Raw genomic sequence first — 23,059 nt, forward strand, 5'->3', positions numbered from 1 at the left:
ATGATATGTTTGGCTTGTCCTATGAAAAATACCATAAATCATTCATAGAAAAATAAATAAGTTGCACCAAAAAAAAGGGAAATCCAAACCGGAATTTGATTGCGGCTATGTATAAAATTATAAAATGGCTCCATGACACTGGGCTATTCTGTTAACCTGTTGCACTGTGGTCTTTATTACCCGTACAGAGAAATGGCATGGCCAGGCTTACATGGGTAATTGTGGCCAGTTTTGAGTGTTTTATGTTTGGAGTTTTTAATATGTTTTTGGGGCCTGCATACATTTGAGGTGTAAACGAGCCTGATTAGGGCTGTGTTCTGGATCAATCATCTTGTGAGCCGCTGGTGTGCGGAGTGTGGTGCAGAGGGGGGCAGGGAAGGGGTGAGGGGGGCTGATAGGCCCTGAGAGGTGGGCCTGTGCCAGCTCTGCCCGCTGTATTAGCTGGCCGATTTTGAGGTGGAGGGAGGGAAGGGGGGGGGGGGGGGGGTAACGACTGCTTTAGTGCCTCGCTGCCGTGCGTCACGGTGGCTGTTCATCAAGCGCGGGAGGAGAAAGGGAGGAGACGCAGCGGAGGAGACGCAGCGGAGGCACGCGGGTGATTTAGTGGCGCTCTGGCTTTGATGCTGTGATGGGCAATGGGGACAGGTGCTTATGAAGATGAACAGCGCTGCTCCCTGCTCCGCTCCCTCACACGCTGTTAAGTCCTACACATGCCTGGGCATTGATGAGGAGGCGACGTGACGGAGACGGGTGTGTGTGCGCGCGTGTGTGTGTGTGTGTGTGTGTGTGTGTGTGTGTGTGTGTGTGTATGTGTACACACGTGTATTTGTGTGTATGCTTGTGTGCGCATGTGTTTATTCATGTGCATGCCTGTGTATTTTTTGTCTTTATACAGGTGTGTGTGTGTGTGTGTGCGTGTGTGTGTATTTATGTGTGTGTATGCCTTCTTGCCCTCCTCCTGTTGTAATACTGAGATGCACTTAACCTTTGCCATCAGGCATCTGGCCATGTTCTCTTTTGAAACATTTAGTGATGGGGGATTCATGTGTATGCATATGCCCATCACCTATTATTAGTGTTATCTCTTTATTTGGCAGATGTCCTTATCCCAAGTGACTTACAAGGAAACCATGACATCTATCAGCCGGGAGTACAGTCAACAGACATGAAGCTGAAGAAAGAGTGAATGCATTCAGCAAGAGAAATATAGCACCTAGTCATGCTTAAAGGCAACATACAGCTATTACGGCATGGAAACAGCAACTAGATAGTGAACCAAAAAAAAAAAAGCTACAGCTTTGTGTACATTTTCTTGGTGTGGTTTTGATGTTCTCATGCCCTTAAGAGGCAAGTTCGATGTCAATAGTCATATGGTGGCACTGATTGATCACCTTCTTCACACGTTGAAACCTTGACTCTCTTTAGCGTATAATGTTTTACAATTGCCTAATGTTATCATGCCTTAAGTCTTAAAGAAGATACCCAATATCCACACATACACAGGCACCTACATGTGCAAAATGTTCACATAAACACACACACACACACACATTGGTATGAATATATACTCTAGCTACTTGAAAGCACTTTTTTCAGAGCCTTTGCTATGCTTCCCTCCCTGGAAGGTCAGAGAATATTAAATATCAGCTTTGAAATACGTCACTGTGACATTCCTTTGGGCTGTGCAACTGCCTTTTTGAAATTTAAGCATAAATTACATCCCGTGGTTGTAATTTGTCATGCTTTTCTGGATGAGTACCTTTTCTCCTCTTAGGTAAGTTGACAGAAAACACGAAGAGCAATGGAAGTGTCAATTTGCACAGTGAACAATTACAAGCTGATCTGTCACTGATCTGACTACAGAGTTCCCTGCTTTGGGGGGGCAATGGTAATGCCTTTCATGGAATTCCAGTTGACTGTTTAAATTAAGTTCGTCAAGTCCCTCCGACAGAAAGAAGAGACTGACGTGAAGATTAATTCAAAAGTAATTGTCCTTTGTCCTTGACTCAGAAACTGATTTAAGCAAGATTGTTGCTTTTAGTAGGGAACCTTCTCCTAGTCAATAGGCTCCACACTCACTAAAATTGATAATAAAATTGTGTAAGAGAGTAAAAAAAAACTCCTCTATGAACGGACTGAATCTCTTTCAGTACGTGCATATTATCTTCCTGTAAGGAGCAATAATGACTACAGTCCAATTACCCAAATCCCTGCAAGATGCAGAGCAAAAAGGATCCATCTCCCTCTGTGGAGAAGGTGCAGCACCTTGCTCACACTGACAGCAGGCCTCTCATTAAGGATTATGTCATTAGCAAAGCGAAGCTACGTGCCTGAGCCATGGGTTTCCAATAAAGCCATCAGGGTGACAAATTTGGTGACATAATGTGCACCACCTCCCCGTTGTGATAGTGCTCTCATTACAGAGGGCAGTCTTTTCTACCAATGACTGTGCGTACACGTGTGCGTGGGGGCATATATGCACATTGAAGCAATGTGGCGCTCAGACGTGCGGTATGTCTTGAATATTGGCACAGCTACAGGGTGTTGTTAGGCACGGCACTAAGCGGAGTGTCGATAAACCCCCTAGCCATGTCAGTGTTTATGATACACCGCACGTTCGAGTGCCATATCACTTTCATAAAATGGTGTCTATGTTTCTTATAATAATTCACCAAAGGAAGACAACACAACAGCTTTAAAAGTAATTTTTGCAATAGATGTGTACAGTATGTCCTTCAACTGAATTCATTTGATTACTGAGGAACAATAATTTCCTTTTTGGACCCAGTTTAACTGGCGACATACAAACTAGTTGAGGTTAACTGTTAACTGCTAAAAATGAAAACTTGGCACTCTGCAAAAACTAAAACAAACTAAGCTAACTAGCTATATAAACACTGTAAAATATGGCTTTTCCTTATTGTAGGCCTATACATTTATATATGGACACTGCCAGTCAAGATGCAGTTACTCAAGTAACTGGGATGCAGGTGGAGAATTCATCTCTTTCGCCAAAGTGTACTGCCTGTTTTCAGACAGTTAAAGGATCTGTAACATTACAATAGTTAAAGCACAGTGATATTAAAACAATATTTACAATTTACCTATTCTATTTACCAAACGTTCTATTTACTATTACTTTTTAGTCATTTTGACACTTGAACTGTGAGAGCTGCTATTTCTTATTTTTAATCGCCAAATGACAGATTTAGTCTCAGAAGTGGATGCCAGCACATTTGTTGCAAAGCTGTGTCCCCCTGTATTTTTTAATGGAAAAAATATATATATCTTGGCTCCTCATGGAATAGTTTCTGTTTCTGAAGCTGTTATCAATTTCCACGCGTTAGCACTCAGTAATTCCTGAGCTCTTTCTGGATAATGAAAAAAAGACAGTGGATTTGTAAGAGAAAGACTGAAAGGGCACTTGTCTAGTCCCTTATGGAAATGAAACACGTTTTCCCATTTATTGTGAAGTATTGATGTATTTTCTGACATTGCTAATATATATTTTAAATATATTGACAGTTTATTCCATTTTTGCAAGGAATAGTTGGCAGTAATTTTCCTCCAGCCCCTGTCTTGGCTAAACCCCACTCTGGTTGCATGCCGCAGGCCGATTGGTTGATGAGACGGACTCTCTGGTTGCCTGCCTCAGGCCCATTGGCTGATGAGACAGGCTGTCTGGCAGAAGGGGGAAAGTGACTTGGATGATGTCAGCTGTCGTTCTGTGGTCCTGTGCTGGCAGGCGCTGAGATGCAAACTGAAAGCTGAGACAAATAGCTTCCTTCTCCCCCTGCTTCAGCTCAGTCCTGTCCCTGTCTATCCCTGTCCCTGTCTGTCCCTGTCCCTGTCTTTCCCTGTCTATCCCTGTCCCTGTCCCAGTCTGTCCCTGTATGTCCCTGTCTATCCGTGTCCCTGTCTATCCCTGTATGTCCCTGTCTATCCGTGTCCCTGTCTATCCCTGTCCCAGTCTGTCCCTGCCCATTGCCGTCCCTGTGCTGGGTCTGTCCTGGGCATTGTCCCTGTGCCCGGACCACTTCGAGTCACGGCACATTCACACTCGGACACCATCCTAAGCAAATATATTAGCCTTTTGTGCTTTTTTTCTTTTTTCAGTTCCACAAATGTTTTATGGAGCATCACTGGATCAAAGTGCAATTAATATCAAGGCACAGCACTGGGGCCCAATGCTGTTTTCATGAAAGCAGTCATGCGAGGCCATAATTTATTGACCTATTTATTTTCAGATCTATCTGCGCAATTACAGCTATGTCACGCGGGGACACCTTGCAATCGCATGCGTGGTGATCCTGAAGCAGCGCGTGTTTGGTTTTGTGCCTTTGTTGAGATGAAGAGAGGACAACGACAGCATTTGGGGTTTCACTTTATCACCCAGCTATGAGCATGCACCCCATGTCAGTGCCAGTCAAACAGTGTGTGTGTGTGTGTGTGTGTGTGTGCGTGTGTGTGCGCATTTGTGTGCATGTGGGCGTGCGTGTGTGTATGAGTGCGTGTGTGCGTGCTTGCTTGTGTGTGTGTGTGTGTGTGCGTGCATGTGTGCATGCGCCCGTGCGTGCATTTGTGTATTTGTGCATTCGTGCGTGCGTGCGTGTGCGTGCATGTGTGTGTATGAGTGAGTGTGTTTATGTGTGCGTGCGTGAGTGTGCATATGCCTGAGTGAGTGACTGAGTGACTGAGTGACTGAGTGACTGAGTGACTGAGTGAAGGCAGCAGGTTTTGGCAGCTGTTGACAGACAGGAAACATAGAGAGGGCAAATGCACAGGGCCGAATGAGGTCACAATTGGCCTTTCCATGTTCACCAGCTGACACATTCCATGGTGCTTGGCATGCTGAGAACTGCTTCCCCACCCAGCACCCAGAGTACAGTGTCATGTCTTTGTCTGCGCCCAGCCCATCAGGGTCAACCCCCCTAAAAACTTTCTGCCCAAATGTGCTGAGGCAAACACAGTTACACAGGCTTGTGCTCCATGAAGGGACACTCCCGGGATTTACTCTGGCCCTTCTTCGGTAAAGACCTCGAAACTTGTCAGCATAGGAATCTTTTTACTTTTATTTTGGAGTATTCATAATTTGGAAGGACTTTATTTGTTGTTGCAATTAATGCTGTTTAATGTCATCATAAATTAACTTTTTATGACTCCCTAAAAAACGTATTTCTATAAATGGAATATAAAATACAACGAAATATCTGTGGAATATCTGTATTTAAACTGCCTTGCAGTCATGCTCACACTGGATTGTGAATCTAAATTGCTCACCTACCTTGCCTGATAGTCACCGAGGATCAGAAGAATCATCTGATTACTGATCTGTATACATTTTTTTCAATTAAACTCTTATGATAATTATTAATTGTTATAATATGATGCCTGCCACTCTTGGCAGATATTTTGAACCAATGGAACGGCATCAATAAGACAGGGTTTCCTCCCACTCTCTTTAAGGAGTAGCAGTGTGCTGTTCAGCTGCCTTGTCTGGCCTAATGATCTGTACAGGTAGCCTTAGCGTTAACAGAAGGGGGAGACAATCACAGCACACATTAACAAGGTGTGATTGAGATCATTTTGCTCTCTGCATGGACCGTTCATTTTTTCAGTATCTTGGTTTGTGATACGAGTTTCAGATTTACTCTTTTCCAAAAAGTGCAGCACAGTGCTTTCTTCATCTGATTTCTTCCCATTTCCCCCCCCACCACTCATTATCATGTGAAAATGCTTGCCCTTATCTGGCTTGTGTGTAAGATAACCTTGGTTCGAGGCACTTTTTCACCAGGGTCGGGCGCCGTTTTTTTGTTATTAATGTTTTTGCATTTTTCCCCCCTGAAAACTTCCGTGCCCTTTATTTCAGTCCGATAGCCCCAGAGTATTTGTCCTTCCCGTTAATATACCTATTACCTTTCACTTGGGGAAAGTGAAATAATTCTTAATAACAATGTAATAGTTATTTGCATTGTATGTAACCTGTTGATTTGCGTTGTAAAGTAAACACTACTGCACAGCTAAACCCATCTCTACACAGCTATAGCTTTAAAGTTACTATCCTGGAAGGAAATAATGATGTAATAATTGTCCCCAACCTGATGAAATTGTCCATCCGTCTGTCCGTTCGTTCGTTCATCACACAGTAGTATTATGTGTCGGCCACAAGGTGGCGACAACGTTATTATAACCTAGAACTATCAATCAAATAGGAAGTTAGCTCAGTCCAGTCCGCAGGTCCCATTTTCAGTTCTTGGTTGCAATTCTTGGAGTCATGGTTACACATCTAGAAGATACCAGTAAGCCATTTATTTTTAATATAATTAATTAATTTATTTAGTTTAGCCGCCATGAAATGGTTGGGCTACACACTAGTCCAGCAGAGACGTAAGTTACATTGTTCTAGTTGGCTTCATAGCTAGCTTATTGAGCTTACTGTTTGTACAGAAACTTGGCTAACTAACAGTTTTGCTTCTGGCATTTATTAGATAGCTACCAACATACACTACATTTCCAAAAGTATGTGGACACCTGAACATCACACCCATATGTACTTTCTGTGCATCTCATTCCAAAACCATGGGCATTAATATGGAGTTTGACCCTCCTTTGCTGCTGTATTAATCTCCACTCTTCTGGGAAGGCTTTCCAGTAGTCAGCATTCCAATTCATCCCAAAGGTGTTTGCTGGGGTAGAGGTCAGGGGTCTGTGCAGACCGATCAATTTCCCCGCCACCAAACTCAGCAAACCATTTCTTTGTGAACCTTGCTTTGAGCATGGGGGCATTGTCACAGGAAAGGGCTTTCCCTGAACTGATACCATGAAGTTGAAAGCGCGCAGTTCTCTAGGATGTCATTGTATGCTGTAGTGTTAAGATTTCCCTTCACTGGAACTAAGGGGCCTAGCCCAAACCATGAAAAACAGCCCCAGATCAAAAAGAGAAAACACCAGGCCTGAGCCCCCAAACAGCAAGCACATGAGGTAAAAAAAAAAAAAAAATCCCAGTGGTGAGAACTCCCCAATGGGAAGAATCTTGGGAAGAATCCGACTATAGAGGGGGAGCCCATCCTCCACCGGCCAGCCGTAAGGGCATCCAATTCCCATTCCAATCTGGAATGGCCTAGTGTTTGCAACCACAGGTGTGTTCCATCCACAAACCACCCAACCAGCTGGGGTGAATTGAGACATCACTGGTTCTCCTCCAAAACACATGGTGTCCAACAGCTGCTTTGTTTTGCATGGAAGACCACAGCTAAGCAGGGAGTGGGGTCGGAGGAAGACCTCCCATACTTTGGGTGATGCCGGTACCAACTGTGTGTCGCACTGTGCAGCTATTGGCCACAGTCAGCCCTGGCATGGTACGAATTCAGTCAAAGGCCATGAGGTGCATCCATACACCACAGCATGGTACCGTATCCTAATAAGCCATCAAGCAGCCAAAATATTTCACTTTTTGAAGATGCCAGTGCAGAAGGTATTTACATGGGAAAGTGCTTTTTAAAAAAGCCTTTTGGTACTCTTATTGCTCTTATCCATAGAGGAGATTTTTAGTGCACTACAATGGAAACTTTGAAACTTTCTGTCTTTGTGTTGCGGCCTTCTTTGTATGTGGGAAGAAGAGTTTATTTGCAATTCAATTCCAAATTCCTAAAACAAAATGATTATTATTATTATTATAATTATTATTATACATTTCACCCAAACTGGGTTGCCAGACAGTTCTGTAGGCCTGCCCCATCCCTGCAGTGCCCTCTGTAAATGGGCGCAGACTAGAGCGAGTGCCCTCCCAGGCAGATGTGGCCAGCTGCTGCTCCTCCTTCTCGCTCTGCAGTCCGCCAGCTGATCTGCACAGCCGCGGTGCCAGAGGGCGCCATTTCGCGCGCAGCTGGTGCAGGAGGACATACCCTGGCTGGTGATACGACCAATTATGCGTCGCCTCGCGGCAGTCCCGGCCACAGCCGGCGCCGATGTGTCAGGATTTAACTGCCGACTGTGGTGAGAGAGCGTCGCTGCACCAAGGGTTAGCGCTTCAGCTTCAGGGGCTACCCGGGAGGCGTGTTCTGATTCAGAAACACTGAGCTCCAGGGCTTTGCAAACAAACTTTACTGCGCTCACCTGTGTGGCTGTAGAAACTGCCTCACTCTAATATTTCCATATCATAAAGGAAATTCATAAAATGTAAGCACAACATGAAAATACCACCTGCCCCTGGGTGAGGTCATGTAGACTGGGTGTTCATTCTGTTTCGACATTATGAAAATGTTTATGTTTGGGTAGCTAGATTGAAATGTGATTGGCAGACTGCAGTCAAGTGTGCAAACCTTACTTTGTATTACTTTGCTTTGAGATGTAAATGTGCACCACTTAATGAAAGTTTTTAATTATTATCAGACAACCTTTCTATAAAATATGTAGAAAGGTAGAGGAGAGAATTCAGTTCGCAGTTTTTTGAACAACGCAGGCAGACCCATCATTGTATCGCTCCCATAAGGGCACGAGATGTTTGTGCCGTATATACAATTCTGCTATAGAGCGTACCACAGAACCTAACACAGTGGTTACACAAGCTAGATGTGCAGAGCAGCGTTACATTGCATTACATTACATTCATTTAACAGGCACAGTTATTAAGAGGACATCCACATGAGTTATATCAAACACAGTGATTTAGACCATGGACTATATTCATAAAGCATCTCCTTTTAGCTCATAGTAGTTCAATTTAAGTTCCAGAAAGGAATACATAGATCATTCTCCTTACAGACACTTTATGAATACGGGCCCTGGGCAACAACACTCTTAGACCAGAGAGTGTACTTGCAACACCATTACATAGCTGGTACTGGGGATAAGATTTCATTGTTAGTTGTTCCTTGGGTGTATTCTCAACAATTTCATTATGATTTATGAGCACTGTAGGAGAAATCTATTGTGTTTCCGACACATTCTTGTTTGTCAACCAGACAGATGTAAAGACAACAGTACCATGCAGTCATGTATCAGCATTAGTTTCCCTCTGTCTGGACCATGAAGGGTATCATAATTCCGATGTCCCAATTTTAAGAAAGATATCTTGTGAGATCAGCTGTTGTAAATAGAAGCTCTATTTCTGGAAGGGGGGTGGCCGAATTGAAATAATTTCCCCTGCACGACTGCTCCCCCTTGGCAACCGAAGACATTTAGTTAATTCAGTCTGCCATATGATAGAAATCTAGACACCCACACGAGCCTGGGCAAAAGTCCCCAGACAGTGATGTAACTAATGACCTTTTCGTGAGTACACATTTATTTGTAGGGGTGTATAAATTAATTATCCCCTTCAGAAGGGAGCAGATTATTCTCTGTTATTGTCTGAAATGGCAAAGGGAAGTAATATCTGGGGGTATGGCTGCTCTTTCTTCCTGAAGGTGATCAATGGGCATGTGTCAGTGTCTGACCAGAGGCCTCCTCTCCGGCACTGTGAGGGTATTACCGCCAGTTTCTCAGCTCCTGCACAGGAAGTGGAGAGCAGGCCTACGGTGTGTCTGTCTCACTGAAAAAGACACCGCGGCTAGACATTTCTTACTGCCGAACATAAATAAAGTAATTAAATTCATTAAAGAAAACCTAGGTCACAATTTATTTTGCAATGAATGGTCGACTGACTGTCAATGCCCACCAAAGAAAGAAAGTCTATTTAGAATGACTCACTCTTTTTTTTTAAGGCAAAGGTGTTATTTATATGCTTCAGCTGTCAATTTTCCCATAATGCTAGAGGTTTAGTGTCCTACAGCTCAGTGGTAAGGAGCTTTCATTCTTTCTTTGTTCCAACCACATTTGCAATTCCAGAATTTTAACAAGCTGTTAATTTTTCTTAATGACTCTTTTCATGTTTTGAGTGATTATTTACCCTCTTAATCCACATTATGTCAGAAATAGCTATGCATACCATGAATTCCCATATTCACATTGTGCTGTATTATTTATTATTATCAAATTATAGACTGTTGTGAATCAACAGGCTTCTGACTGGTGAAAATGTGGAAACATGACCACTAAAACTTATTAGATAATGAAGAATTCAAAGACGAAACAAATGATAAAGAGCCAAACCTGAATTATGTTAGCAAGGTTAAGGAAAAAATAATGCCAGAACTCGAACAAATGTGTTCAACAAGCTTTCACATGTAAATTGTTTGATTAAAAATGTAAAATTGTGGACTACAGAGCCAAATCAAGAAAGAAAAAAGTCTTTGTCCAAAACATTATGGTGGGCACTGTGTATTTAATTAGGACTTAATGGCATGGATTCAGATAGAGATGCAAATAATTAGAATATCTCATAACAAAGCTACAAATTAATTTAGTATTAAACATGGATATTAAAATAAACCATATCATTGCTATGCATGCCTCTTTACCAGTGATGACCACCACCGAAGGGAATTTACTGTCAATTCAAAAATTGCCTTGATGTTTAATTAAAAATGGGAGGTGGGTGAGTCATTCTTATTGCATTTTATGAGCTTTAATCAATTTATTTATCGGCACAAAGAAGGCTTTTTAATGATTTCTCCCCTGTCTTCTCCAAATTGGGAATGCCCGGTCATATTCACCAGCCATACTCATTGCAACAACCTTCATTATTAATTATGGCGAATGCAGAGAGGCACATTGTCTCCTCTGAAACATGTGATGTTTAGCTGCTGCTTCTTTTAACACTGCCGTCTACACGTAGAGCTGGAACCGACAAGATTTAGAGGAAGACACTTCATGGGCAGCTTCAGCAAGCAGGCTGCCACTCAGAGCTGACCAGCAGGGGTTGCTGGTGAGCTTTGAGATGCCGACTGAGTCTCTTCCCTCCCTGGGTGACGTAACAGAAAATTATACATTACTCTGCGGTATTACCAGCCACTGTTAACACTGGCCTGATTCAGTACCAGATTGGAGCTCATCCACACACTGGAACAATGCCTTAACAGGTACCAGACAGTGGGACCCATCCACACACTGGAACAATGCCTTAACAGGTACCAGACAGTGGGACCCATCCACACACTGGAACAATGCCTTAACAGGTACCAGACAGTGGGACCCATCCACACACTGGAACAGTGCCTTAACAGGTACCAGACAGTGGGACCCATCCACAGACTGGAACAATGCCTTAACAGGTACCAGACAGTGGGACCCATCCACACACTGGAACAATGCCTTAACAGGTACCAGACAGTGGGACCCATCCACAGACTGGAACAATACCTTAACAGGTACCAGACAGTGGGACCCATCCACACACTGGAACAATGCCTTAACAAGTACCAGACAGTGGGACCCATCCACACACTGGAACAGTGCCTTAACAGGTACCAGACAGTGGGACCCATCCACACACTGGAACAGTGCCTTAACAGGTACCAGACAGTGGGACCCATCCACAGACTGGAACAATGCCTTAACAGGTACCAGACAGTGGGACCCATCCACAGACTGGAACAATACCTTAACAGGTACCAGACAGTGGGACCCATCCACACACTGGAACAATGCCTTAACAAGTACCAGACAGTGGGACCCATCCACACACTGGAACAGTGCCTTAACAGGTACCAGACAGTGGGACCCATCCACACACTGGAACAGTGCCTTAACAGGTACCAGACAGTGGGACCCATCCACAGACTGGAATAATGCCTTAACAGGTACCAGACTGTGGGACCCATCCACACACTGGAACAATACCTTAACAGGTACCAGACTGTGGGACCCATCCACACACTGGAACAGAGCCTTAACAGGATAAGCCAACCAACAAACCCAATGAGGCTTTTTAAAAGGCAATGCAACCTGACAGATAATGGAACTGATTTCATTATTAGGGTTCATGTACTCAGTGTTGGCTCTTATTATATTTTAAATCTGTTCAAATAGCTGCCTATGCATTTATGTCATTCATTGCTGTACCAGACACCTTCATCTAGACATCTGTTTTAAAATGCTTTCAGATTTGGTTGATGTTTTACACTTACTTTCACATTTTCTATCATTTCCAATCCTGAAGCAACTTAATTAAATGACCCAGTAAAGCCTGTAAGAAATCGTTTACAAATTTTGAATAGTTTTATTGCATAATGCATCATATTTTGACATAACTTGATTTTATCATGGAAATGAGCTGATTTTTTTTGCATGCTGTGGAGTATTTCTATCATTTGTGCTACAGGCTGTGAGATTGATGCCTTGCAGTTTTATTGGTTTGGGCATGATTTAGCCACGCAAAATCATGAGTCATCAGAAAATGTATGAAATAACTGACCATTGATATATTAGATTTATCTAATATCAGAATGCCAATTATTATTTAAATATAAGGTTGTTGATAAATGTTTTTCTGATTTAACATTCCCTCCATTTTGTTTATTTTTGTGCCAGGTCAACTGCTTGCAAAAAGTCTGCTACGATTGGTTTGTAGTAGACTTGTAAAAAGAGGAGGACGAGGGGATGCCCCCTTCAGGTGAAAAAGCTTCTTGAATGTTCACGGCAATTCTGGTTAGATTCCAATTCGGTTGTGGGAAAGCATCATGCCGAGAATATTTCCAAAACAGCCCAAGAAACTGTTATTGTTCCAGTGAAGTTTTGTCAATATTACACAAATCATTCCAGGCATGTTGTGTACAAATTGTTGACAACACACCCCGGTGGTTATCATTCAGTCATGCATAAACAAAATGGAGGATACATGTAAGCTACATTTTAAGAATATTGCAAACTAAAGAAATGAAACTGCGGATTTGATCAACATTGCTAAGATTTCAGATAAAATTAAAAACAAATGAGCATCCACAATTCAAATTGTTTTAATTTGAATGAAACCTGATTATTGTTTAAAAAACTCTTCCCAAAATGTTCCTTGTGGCAAATGCACATGCTGGGAACATTTATCAACCCTTTCATGGGCGTCATGTGATCAATTGAGCTGAAACTATCTTCATTACAACAGATCATTCTCTGCTGCATTATCACAGTCTGATATTAATATCTTTGCTCCATCTACAGCATAGAACACTACAAGAGATACTTTTAAGTCCGTATTTCTGTGAGAAGTTCACTGCTTATCATTACATTTAAGTAGATGTGTCCTGATTTTAATGAGTTGATGAAATACTATTTAATAAGCTTTTGGTGTTTTTTAATGACTCTGCCAATATGTACTTGTATGCAGTTAATAAACATGATAATTCAAACGGATACAAATAACCTGTTTGGTTTTAAAAAGACCAGAAAAGGGCAATAAAAGGATTCATATTGAACATTAAAATAATGGTCATAATGGCCTAAAACACAATTTTGAATATGGTATAAACATCCATATCACTTTAGAATGTATTTCTCATTTATTTCTATTCTGCTTGAAGGCATAATCTCATCACTAACCTCAAACTTTCTTCTTGTCCCATAGTGTGTTAAAGGAAAAATTTCTTTCAGCAAAAAGATTTCACATATTTTCTTTTTTTAGAGTGAGAAATCTAAAATTTAAAGTAAAAATAATTAAATGGTTTGTCCCAGATGCATGTGCGGCCTTTTGTTTTAATATGCTTCAGTAAGGAAAACTTGCATATTAATGAATATGCAAAGTAATTATTTTTGGATTGGTGCTGAATGGATATGCTTTAGGTATGTTCATGAATGGGCCAGCAAGCACTACCTATCAAACAGGGATCACGGTACATATCCCCTACGAAATGGGAGAAATACCAAAACCCCTCAGGACCTACAAGCAGATCCAAACTACAGGTGGAAGCTGGGGTGGTTGAGAGTGACCGAGCTGAATGAGCAGCACTGGCAATGAGCAGCACTGGAGAGGTCTCACTGTCGGTTTAAAAAAGGCGCTCCATTAGTGATGTGTGCATGTGACTGACTGGTTGAGTATTAGGACTTGTAGTGGTGATTGTATGATTGGTTGAGTATGAGAACATCTGGTTACTGAGGCCGACTAATGGTTGGTTGCAGAACGAGTTTCCTGACCGAACTTGCATTCAATGCATGTTTGTTCTCATTTGTATATAATACTTATCTCCCAGTATCCGTTTAGTGTCTTTTCTATATTGGTTCTAGATTCTAAAATTCTAATAAATCAACTAGATTCTGAATTCTTGATATTATCTTGATTTCCCTGATGAAGTGATATTTTTCCTCACACTGTTAAACTTTATTGCAATGACACTAAACAACCAAACATGCACTTGTCATTTTTCTGTGTTCTCTATTGTAACCCAGAGAACAGCATAAGGTCATTTCTCTTCTTGGCGACAGGTACTTTCTGTCAAAATTCAAGTTAACCTGGAAGTACTTCCCTGTTCTACCTTTCATGGTGAAAATATACTGCTACGCAGTTCCGTGAAAAAGTATTTGCCCCCTTCCTGGTTTCCCTATTAAAATCTCATTGCATATTTGTCACACTGAATGGTTTCAGATCTTTAGACAAAATGTAATGTTATACAAAGGGAAACCGAGTAAACACAAAACACATCATTGAAAATATTTCATTTATTTAATGAAAAAGGTATCAAACAGACATATCACACATATGTCAGTACATTATAAATTTCTAGTAAAAGTCAAGTTACTTAGCACTCTGTGTATCGTGTACACTACACAATTGTAAATTGATTTCTTAAGATCCCAGACTACTAATATAGTAGTATAGTACCGACTATAGCAGTTGGTTGCTAGCTGGTAAGGTGTGAATTTTTGGAGCCTGTTGCATCCATGTGTTTATGCAGACCACAGATTGACCTATTAAAACTAAACCTTAGTTGAGGGACAAGATGTTAGTCAGGCTGCATCCCATACCGACCCACCCGCAGCTAATGTAGCCTGATCAAGTCAACTTGAGCTCTCAATTTCCCTAAGCCATATCCCAAGCCACGAATGTGATTTGAATTCCCAAAATGTGATTATACTTTGATTCGCTCACATACATTTAAACCTTTCTTTAGCGCCCCCTTTTTTTAACACAAGCCTGAAAATGACATATCAAAAATAAAATGTTTACTATTCTTAATCTTACTATTCTGTTTACTATTCATAATCCTGGTCTCCTCTGCATGGTAGGCCTTTGGAGCTAATTTTTCAAGAGCTCAAATGCAGTGGAAGTGAATGTTTTTTTTTTAAATCACCAAAAAGATAATTTATTTGAGTGGATACATACATATGGCTATAACAACGCTGGACAAATCCTGGTTCAAATTAGATGACAATATAACCAAAAATGAATATTCTGCATTGTTTTTTTTTCTAAGCTAGGTCTAGGTGGGTTTCCAAAAAGGCCATTTGGAGATTCCGAAAGGACACTTTATGCCAGTGGATATATGATGTTTTGCTATGGACCTCATAACTCTTTTTAAAAAATAACAAATACAGAAATACACCCATACACAACGCCCTTTGGATTGCGAGTGCACTAACTCTACACTGTAAAAATGGTTCCGCTCTCTTTCACCCTTTCCCCTTTCCCACGCGCTGTTGGTGTACAGAAAGGGGGGGCCCAGCGTGGAAGCCATGGATAGAACTGTCTCCATTAAGTGATTTTTGTCTTGGCTGATAGGGTCTCGGCACTGAACCCTCTGAACACTGTAATCCCCACATTTTCAATTTCGGAAAGCCCCATGCCTGCCGCCCCCTGATAGAATATTCCAAACTCCTTTTCATCTCTATATCCTTGACCATGCAGTTGGGGCCAGTGACACAAAGTAGGAATAATAGAGTTACAGAGGTGTGTGGGTGTGTGTGTGCCGAGCCCCTTGCTGATTTTATAATGTACCACAGAGCTATTCCCATGAAATGTAAAACATGTGGTTTGGAAGGGTTGAATAGAGCATATCCCTGTAGAAAGTGAAGTTCTGTGCATTTCCAACAGCTTTTACCATGTTTTATTCCCTCAAATTTCAGTAAAACACATGGAAAATGAGGAGAGGCTTTAGAGACACTCAAAGTAATTATAGAATAAATAATAATAAAATAAATTATTTGCAACTCTTGATATTTATTCAACCCATGATTATGAGCACTTCTGAATGCAACTGAAAGCTATCAGTGATCTGGATTCAAAAATTAAAGAGAATGAATGCCTGATGCCTTTAAACATGTTTTAGGAACCATTCATTTGCCTTTGCTGATGGTCAAAATGTCAGTGGACTGTGAAAATCCCTTACAAATGATGCAAATCTAAGGTCAGACGTACACTACACAACGTTTTAAGTCTTAACATCGCAGGATGTCTCACATTTACTGACCATGATTCCCGTATTGCTGTCTTAACTGTGCATGCACTACAAGGCGAGTCATCGATGTGAGGTCATACATTACAAGACAACAATGAGGGACAGACGTTTGCATGTGCTGACTGTCAACTAGAAGAAGAGAGGGTCGCCATAGAGACAGTGCATAAATAGGCCATGCCAGTGGAGGAAGACAATCCATTCTGGCCCATAGAGTTAGTATAGCAGTCTGTGGATTATCAAGATTATTAAAATTCTGAAAAGTTGTGTGGTGGGCTGTATGATAACAAAGCCAAAAACCTTGATTTTACGCTTTATGTCCTCCCGTGCCAAAGACTGAGCCAATGAGGAGGACTGAGGATTGAAAAGTGGAATCAGGCCATCAGATGTGAGGGGAAAGGAGAAAAACTCTTGGATTCTGAATCTAGGCACATCTGTATTTGTAGTAAGTTAGTGATTTTGTCATGGATAAGTACGTAAAACTTTAATCAGCTATAATGCTGAGGTCAGAAACGGCAATTTGAATGTTTGTTTAGTTCAGTTCAGGATGTGATGTAACTAGAGAGCAACATTACATCACATCACATTCTAAAGAAATAACGTTAGCTAGCTAGCCAACGTTATTATGATTACTGCATTTAGCTGATGTTAGCATCATCGCTTTGACTAGCTAGGTTGCTAACGATCTTGCTAACTTACTACAAATATAGACTTGCCTTAATTCAGTATCCCAAAATTTTCTTCCTTTCCCCATATGTCTTTGGCTCATTCCTTTTGCACAGGAGCACATAAAACTGGTTTCACAATCCACTGACAATTAATAACTCTATGAAGGACAAGATTGTTTTCCCACATCGTGGGCATGGCCTTCATTGTGATGTCTTATGCAATCTCTCCATGGATGAAGATCAATTGGTGGCAGATTTTGTCAGCACCTTCAGCCTATATGTGCAGAAAAACACATTAAAAAGAAGAAATTAAGCACATTGATGGTTGGGACAACATGGTCAAAACAGACTCTCAGTTCTACACAGAGAGCTGTAGCTGAGAATGGAATCATTGGTGATAATCAGTACACTAAATAGCTTTGGTCTTCATATTTTAGCAATAACTATTCTTATTTCAGCTTTAAACTATTATATCTATCAGCCCTGTACAGTGAGTTACCTTGTTGTGATATCATGTATGATTTTGGGTTTATGAAAAATTAAAAAAATATACAAAAAAACCCCATAATGCCAGAGACTGGAATTGACTGCACTGTTGCTAAGGCCACCGGCTAAAGCGGCCGCCAAGCCCTCGCCATGCTGCCACTAAACGATGCGGTCACCACAGAGGCCTACAGCCCCAGAGAACGGGAGAAGCCGGGTGAAATGTTGGGTGGCTGGGGTTGGCAGTGATGGCGGTGGAATAATAAGGCGCAGGCATTATTATCTCCTCTCTAGTTTTACGTTTGGCTTTATTTCGCTTTGGTTGACATCCTTATCCCATTAACTGTGACGAAAGCCACCCCGCCAGCGGGGGGGATGCGCTGCAGTCTAACAGCATTATCATAATGGAAAAGTTGTAGTGCGTTTTCTATTTACTGTTGGCCTCCGCATATCTTTACGCCTGCCTGTGTAACATAATGAGTTCTGATTAGTAATATTGACTTCACAGATAAGGCCTGTCTTTTGAAGTGGCATCGGCTCTGACTTTGTTCTTGGCTGGGTTATGATTTCGTGTTTGGAATGTAGCTGCTGGATAATTTTATGCCCCTCCTTCCCTGCCTCCCTCCCTCCTTCCCTCTCCTATGGGTTGTGCAGATTAATTCGTATCTTCTTTTTCATCTTATCGACGTTTTGATTTCCAATTAAAATCTCACTGTTTTTTCCCATGATGAATAATAAAAATAAAAAAAAACTACTGTTAGCACTGCAAGTGATGCTGGTTTCAATGTGCGCTCCATATTTGATGCTGGTTTAGTGTGGGATCCTTTTTGGGAAGCTCTGATCTGTGTGCATGTGTGTGCTCACGTGTTATTCCATGTATAGTGTGTGTGATTACGTGCTTGGTGCTTGCATAGATGTGTGAATATGGGCTTCTCGTGTGCTTATGCATGTGTGGTGTGTGCTGTGATACATATTAAAATACTGTGTGTGTATGTGTGTGGATTTGCTCATGTGTAGTGTGCATGTGCGTGTTAATGTGTGTGTGTATGTGTGTGTCGCATGTTTATGCTTATAGTCAGTACAAGTGTGGGATACTCATGTGTGTCTGTAGTGCAATATGTGGATGCGATGCATGTTCTTGTGCATGTGTGTTTATGCATTCATTGCATTTCATCACAATCTGCAAGGGTGTATGCCAGGGTGTGCATGTTGTGTGTGTGTGTGTGTGTGTGTGTGTGTGTGTGTGTGTATAATTTGTCCTGCAGTATGTATGTATGTGAGGTTGTTCCTGACAACTGTGGCAGCGGGCTCCCACTCATTATGGGGTTTATGAGAGCTGGTGCTGTCTGTTAGCAGGGCTGGACAGGGCGGGGCTGGGCGGGGCGGGGTGAGGGTCATTGGACAGAGTCTCTGCGCACAGGCACAGCTGCTGCAGTCTGTCAGCTGGGGGGCCGAAAGGTCCAGCGCCCCCCCCCCCCCCCCCCGGCCCCTGGGGAGCGGTAACACTACACCGCCACAGGAACCACCCCCAGAAGTCCTCAGCCATTGCCCAGCCAGTGTTCATTCTGCTGCCAGGGGCCATGAATGATCACCCACTCACTGGGAACACCAGGCACCCACACAGTCAGACATGGCGCCATTCGCGATATTCTGCAAACTTTCGCTGGAGAGACTGGAAGTGACAGCATGCAAATGCGCACGTGTCACATGTCACATGTGATTTGCACATAAAGCCAGGAATAGTCAGTTTCGCACTGTATTTTTTGTCTACACGTGTTTACACTGAGAGGCAAGGCAGGCTGTTACAGGTGTAATGAGGGGGGCTCATGAATCTCTCTCGGTGTGAAGCCTTCTCCCTCGTATGCTGCTTGGGTCCATGCTGGCATTCACGCATGCAGGTAATTGTATACAGATCTGAAGGAAACACAAGGACAGCCACAGGCATTCATTATTGTAAATGATATGGAAGCGGTGTGAAATGAGTTCGGCTCGCCTCTCTGTGAGGGGCTGGAGTAGCTCTGATTGTAGCTCTGATTGTGCCACGCCCAGCCTCAGAATCAGCATTACTGGCCCATGTGATGCGGAATCTGAACGGGGAAACGCCCCTTTATTCTCTCTGCAAGGCTGCCCTCCGCTTGTCTCTGAACTGAGGTCACAGTTGTGTGTGTTCATCTCTGCAGCGCATGATTGGTTCATTCCCCCATCATAATCATGTATCTCCGCTGTACGAAAACCGATACTGTGCTCGTTTACTAAAGAGCTGTAGGGTATAAAGGAATTCCTCCTGGTCTTTCCTACTTCTTTTGCCAGTTGTGTAAACAGGGTCATGCAGGACCAACAGTAGTGACTTATATTGAACCAGTTTATGGTCTGTCTACTTTTGACAAGGTGTTCCAGCGAGGGGTTTTTAAAAACAAACCTCAGTGCCCTTCCCGACTCCCTGCTGTTTAGTGTATTAAGATCATCCAGTTATTTCTATTTTATTGGATTGTGCAGCTTTAAAATTCCTTTATGGCTTCAGGAGTGTTGGAAAAATTTCCAGGAGGTGCTTATAAGAGATATAAGCCATAATGCCTAATGCCTAACAACGTTCATTATGCAAGGTCCCACGTGCACATCCCCTGGACTGCCTGGCTTCGTCTTTCATGTAAATTAGAGGCTCGTTTGTGTTGTTCTCAACACCTTGCGCCTCACAGGAGATGAGATCTCTTTCCTGTCACCTAGCCGTTAAGTGCACCTCCCTTGCTTTATCACTGGACGCTAATGTTTCTGATTAAAAGGCACTTAAATAAGAAAAAAAATAGTTTTAACACACTTTTAACAGGAAATTGTGTGCTTCCTTTTTTAATTTAATCCAGAGCTTTTTATTGTTTTAATTTGCATTTATTAGTCTTATTATGTTGTTTCTGGCAGGCATACTTACTTCCTTAATGAAAAACTGGTCTTGCAGATGGCTTATCGTTACCATCCCAACTTGTCCTACTACCGAGCGTTAAGCAAAACCTGGAGACAGAAAGGAGAGATGTATATAGGAAAATGTGCTTACTGTACATGCAGGGATAATATGGAAACTGTGGTTGGTGCACTTTGTTATTTTAAAAACATTTTCTGTTCCCCGTCTCAATGTTAAATTGTATAGGTAGGTTAGGTTGGTAGGGTAGGTAAATTGGAGACCATAGGTATGAGTGTGTGTGTGTGAGTGAGTGGTGTGTATGCCCAGCGATAGATTAGCGGCCTGTCCAGGGTGTATTCCTGCCTCTCACCCAATGCACGCTGGGATAGGCTCCAGCACCCCCCGCGACCCAGTAAGCAGGTAAAGATAATGGATGGATGGATGGTCCTGTTCACAGTTTGACACTTGGCATTATATTATTTCTGAACCTATTATTATTTCTGAACCTAGTTCCTGTCGTTACACATCCAATCACAAAGGCCAGTTCTTTTACTCCCTGTCCAGGGTTTCTGTAATACTCTTGGGGCGAATGTTATCATTAGTATGGTGGCGATTGTTGACTTTCTAAAGGTCAGCACAAGTGCATTGTCCAAGCTTGGTAAGATCACTCAGTGTGTGTGGAAGAACAGAGATGGAGAGGCAATTTGTCTAACTTTGTGCCTTAAAAAAGGGAACTTTTCAGATTGTTTTTCCAAATGTAGAAAGGACAGGTTGTAATATAAAGGATGCCTGGTTATTGTCTGCTGTCTGCTGTGTGTTTGATGGCTGGCTATGTTGGTAAAACCTCTCCCTGTCAGCGTTTGACATTTGGATGTTCTAAAAAAAAACCCAGACAGCTTGTAAAGGTAAAATCACATGGAGCTCAGAAAGGTAGCCTGCTGCTTTAAACTTCGGCAGCCAAAATAATTCTCCTCTGCTTTATACCTGGATACATTAGTAAATAAAATACATTCCTAGAGGACACTTTAACATGTAATTAATACTGTGGAAACTGAGATTACCACTGGTTTAATTACTGCCAGAACAAAGCTACAAGAAGAGAAGACTATTTGAAAAATATTGCTAGAGTAATGCAAGCAATGGTCCTATTTACTAAGCCATTCAAATTCTTATAACTGGTTCTCCACATCCATGCCCCCCCCCCCCATCTAGAACTGATTGTCTACATAATCCCTTGAATTGATACCCACTTTCATTGAAAAAGACAATCAAGCTGTCAGTTGACTTACCTGGTTACATAAAGGTGTATTTTTACACTTTCAAAGCCATGGACCTCTCAGATTTCTGAACTATCTCCATTCCCATTGTGTTTGTGACTCGTAGGTTGGTTGGAGGATCTACTCATAAACCCCAAAAGCCATTTCCTTAAGTACTAGGTGTGAAGTAAAAGAGGAAAAATGAACTCCAGTGTTTTAGTGCAGAGCGATTCGGACTGTCAGGTGGTCCAGTGTTTGTATGCTCGCTCTTAAGAAAATACCTTTTTACAAATTGCTCAAATTAAAGAGGAGCATCTTGAATGTGAATGAGATGTGGAACAACAAACTTAAAATTGTCAGACACTTTTCATTTCAAAATGCAATTACTCATCAAACTGTGTCACTGATTGCTTTGCTTGGGATTTTTGTTTGGGCTTAGGAAATGGCATTTGTGCCCGGCAAATTAAAATGTATTATGCATTACAAGAGTAGCTCTGGGGTTCGCATTTGCTCTATTTGATTTGCAGTTTGTTTTGATTAAGAACATGTTGCTCTTCATTCTGCATTGAGTTATCATGACATTGAAATACCTCAACTGAAGATTCCCCCATACTGAAAAGACTGCATTTGCACTTGAAGTGGGCCAATGAACACTGTGTATTTTTCTTAGTCATTTTGGTGTGGAAAAACCACAAATCTCGCGCAGTCATTTTGTGAGAGGATTCCTTGCATCCCTTTAAAACCGAAAACATTGCCACTCACGGTTTATATTGCTCCCATAACTCTCACAGCTTCTCACACCTACCTCCTAAATATTTATCAGGGTTATATTTGTACCACAAGTTCTGTTTAAATATCACTGGGTACCAATTTCTGGGTTTTTCCTTTTGCTGGACAGAGGCTGTAGCATGTGTAAAATTTGCTATCATTAACTATGCAAGCATCATTTTAATCCAGACCTGGGTCAAATAATTACTTGAAATATGTTATCCCTTAAGACACCCGCACAATTTCTGCATATTGCTGCCAAATGTTAATAGAAACATTAATTAAAACACCAAAAACAAAAATTCTTCTTTCATTATGATTTCTTGTTTTAGCAAAATTAATTTCGAGCTCACAGGGACCTGCAGGAATGCTTTCACATTGTACTGGCATCTAATGAGTTGAAGTATTTTTATTTATTATATTTCATTGTTCTGCTGTATTCTTATCTACAGGAATGGCCATTTTATACCATGAATGTGTTGATGACGTGGGGCCTATGTGTGTCTGAGAATGAAGAGAACCACCATCCTGACACATTACAGGAAGAAATCCATGACCAGCATCCTGACACATTACAGGAAGAAATCCATGACCAGCATCCTGACACATTACAGGAAGAAATCCATGACCAGCATCCTGACACATTACAGGAAGAAATCCATGACCAGCATCCTGACACATTACAGGAAGAAATCCATGACCAGCATCCTGACCCAATGCGGAAAGCGAGCG

The sequence above is a fragment of the Anguilla anguilla genome, chromosome 13 (genome assembly GCF_013347855.1).
Source record: "Anguilla anguilla isolate fAngAng1 chromosome 13, fAngAng1.pri, whole genome shotgun sequence".
Classification (NCBI taxonomy): domain Eukaryota; kingdom Metazoa; phylum Chordata; class Actinopteri; order Anguilliformes; family Anguillidae; genus Anguilla; species Anguilla anguilla.